This window comes from Octopus bimaculoides, chromosome 9 (assembly GCF_001194135.2).
Source record: "Octopus bimaculoides isolate UCB-OBI-ISO-001 chromosome 9, ASM119413v2, whole genome shotgun sequence".
In the NCBI taxonomy this organism is placed as follows: Eukaryota; Metazoa; Mollusca; class Cephalopoda; order Octopoda; family Octopodidae; genus Octopus; species Octopus bimaculoides.
In genome coordinates this window covers 59,232,080-59,235,626 of record NC_068989.1, presented here as the reverse complement: position 1 = coordinate 59,235,626, position 3,547 = coordinate 59,232,080, and positions in this window count along the sequence as shown.

The window sequence follows — 3,547 nt, the reverse complement described above, 5'->3', positions numbered from 1 at the left end:
ATATATATATATATAAAGAGAGAGAGAGAGAGAGAAGGAAATAAAGAGAGTGAGTGAGAGAGAGAGAGAAAGGGGAGGATTAATTAGTCTTTCCAAATACACTTTACATAGTTTATTAAGGAGAAATATTCGTCAAGATACGACCACTCACTATAGATCCTAGATTCAGAGCGTAGAGGAAATAGATTTTATATTGGAGGATCCGAATATAATTTAATTATAAAAAGAATATCAGACGCCTTAATTTCAAAAACATCTGCACATCCTTTGTCGAGATTATAGAACCGGTGAGCAAAGAATTTGCAGTTATTGTGTGGTGGGCTGACTTTCACTGAGAAGTTGTCCGGTAACGCAGCAACACCTACTTCTACCTCAAGATACTCAAGGCCCATTAAGTTATTCGGTCTTCCACACTATTTTTTACGGACACTAACCATATCATATAAACAGACTTTGAATCTCCCCTTGTATTCTCTTACAAGTTTTTTAAACAGGAATATTCTCCCAAACCTCTCCACTGCCCTTATCTGCAGCTAGCTCAATAGTTTCATATCATCTCTTACCGCTTCCCTGTCCTCTCACATATCCTTTCATCTGGTTTGCTTTCCCTCCTGGATCCTCGTATCTCTTCTTGATAATGGATATGAAATCTCTCAGCACTGTACACCGTCATCTCCCATAGTAACGATCTATCAGCCTTTAATCATTTTCCAATCTTCCGTCCTCTACCTGAATCTAATACATCCACGCTTCTTCACTGAACTGAACTTGTTTTATCCTCAGTCTCTTCTCCGCTGAGTTCAATCAACAAACCACCAGTATGGTTATCAAGATGGGATCAATTACAACGAACTCTTTGTGGGCTATTTTCATATATTTAACCAATTCACCGGACCCACATTGATAAACCCCACATCTTTACGTCAATGCATTATAATTACGCTGATTCTCAACGTACCACAATTTTCTTCTTCTCTCCTTATTAAGCCTAACACTGCTAATATAGCAGTTTCTTCGACTCTGCTGTCTATGCAGCAGCAACTCGAATTTCGTTTTGAAATACCAGGAAATCCACCAATTTCTCCTCACATTTGAATCATCGTTTGTTGCAGTGTTCCATCAAGCCTAGGCAATTCTAATCCAAGACAACCATAGAGCTTTTTTTTTATTCTACTACATTTTATCCGGTAACTCTGCACTTTCTACAACTTTCATTTGCTTTACAATGATTCTAAAATTGCTACGATCTTTCTCAGTCCTGCTATCTTTTAATAAAAAAACTTGACATGATCTATTTGTCAAAAATTCTATCCGAGTAAATCTTTTACTTTCACTTTCAAAAGTTACCGCTCTGTATCTCAGTCTTGTTCCTTTCGTATGCAACAGAGCATCCATAAACTGTTCCTAAGTCCAGTAACAAGCCACTTTAGTGAGATCACTACCAACCTTTTTTGCTACATCAACTATAAAATACGCAGATTACTATACATGTGACATACTTGCTACCGTCAAACAAGATCGTTCGCTTCCATAAGTACCTTCTCTATGTGCTAAATAACTTCAAAGTACATTCCAAATTGGTAACTTGACACTTATTCGCTAAGAGACTTCTAGGACCATCTTAGAAAATGTCCCACTACAAGCATCAAGAAAAACATATCTTTGCTAAAATGAACTAAATACAAAAGAACATTAGTTAGCTATAGTAAACTATTTGCTTAAATAAATAACACGCTTGAAAGTAGTATTTGATGATTTCCTTTTAATTACGAATAAAACCCGAAAAGCTGTATCTTAAAAAAAAAAAATTTTTTCCCAACGTTTGATTTGCCCAAAACCTTGCATTAAATCCAAATGCTTTTCGTTCATAGCTCATCACAAACGTTGTACATAACATATGGCACTTAACTCTCAATCCAGTAATCAGAAAACACCTTTCGTTGATATTACAGATCCCTGTTGTGAAATAGTGGAGTCACTGTATACTTGTAAAATACTTCATTATGTTGTAAAGATCTCGTGAGTAAAACATTTGGTAGTCTCGTCCGCTTAGAATTATGGAAACGGACATAAAATGCAGTATATCAACTGAAACAACTCAGTAACGATAGCTAAGATAAAGATATGAAATATCACTTACACTTTCACGTGTTCCCCATCGTTGATCCACAATATTAGAAACGGCATAAAATGGCAGTAAAATGTACATTGCCGGGAAAACAACCAAAAAGGTGAGACCATGAATTAGAGTCCAGGCTTCTTTGGGGTGTATTAAAGCAGCGTATAAAACAGCAGTCATCAGTAGTAAAATTAAATAGTATTGCTTGAACTGAAGCTGTCCGTCCTGAAGATCTGGCCAATAAAATCAGAGCATGAAAATTTTATCACGTGACATATACTCTTGTTAAATTGTTTATTACTCGATTTATTAATGATTGAAAAACAGGGTGTTTCTCTGATTAGGTAGTCATACAACGCATCATTTCAAGTGTTCGACTAAATTCGATTCTCCAGATTTAAGGGATGTTTTATGATACTTATTCATTTTATAAAAGTATTAAGGACATAAACAAAGTAAAATAAAATTGGTAATCACAACTACATCCAAGACTCGGTTCGCCAGAAGCTTATTTCTGGTTTGATTGCATTACTAGGAAAATAAGCAAAATTAGAAAGCATGCATGCAAACTTACCATCAATTGTATCTACCACAAAGAATTTCATGTAACCAACGCTAACAGAAAGCACAATGCCTCCAAGAAAAATGGTAATTGCTGAAGTCACTGCTGACTGGGCTTGTATTGATTTTGTGGAACATATTACAGAATAAAGTATTAAACTTCCAATGCAAAATGGTGTAGTGTATAGACATGATAAACCGAAGAGGATATCTAAAGAGATTGTGAGAACAACAACAGTTGTTCCTGGTGATAACATCACTAACAGAAACATTTGCAGTATATAAATAATATAAATTAAAGAGAAGGTTGAATTGTTTTGCGTGAGTCGTCTTATGTTGCCAAAAACGAGAATTAAATTTGACATTTCTGAGAGAACCCAGCGCTTTCTCTGTTTAAGAAATTCAAGAAAATTATCAGGACAGAATGTTGAGTTGTGTGAATATGACGAATATTCTAGCTTCCAGCCTTTTAACATCATTAAGGTACATAACCAGCGATCTTCACCTGCAAACAAGGAATATATTTAACAGATAATTTGTTTATAGAACTTCACATATTTTAACTACATTTAGCTACAATCTTCCCTAATAAATATTGAAAATTTACAATGCTGCTTTAAAATTTCCAAAGTGGAAAAAAATCAGTTATGTTGATAGTTGTAAAGAGTTATGCAAAGTAATTGTAGTAGTTTCAATAGGTTATCAAAACTGAATTCTTAAGTGTAGAAATAAATGACGTAAAATGAAATTTCTATAGTAGATAATGCATACCTAACATTCGGCAAGCCTCTGCCAAAAGATCAAATATAGAAAATAAATCAATTATCTAGAAAACAATTATTCTTATTAATACTAATAGAATAATTC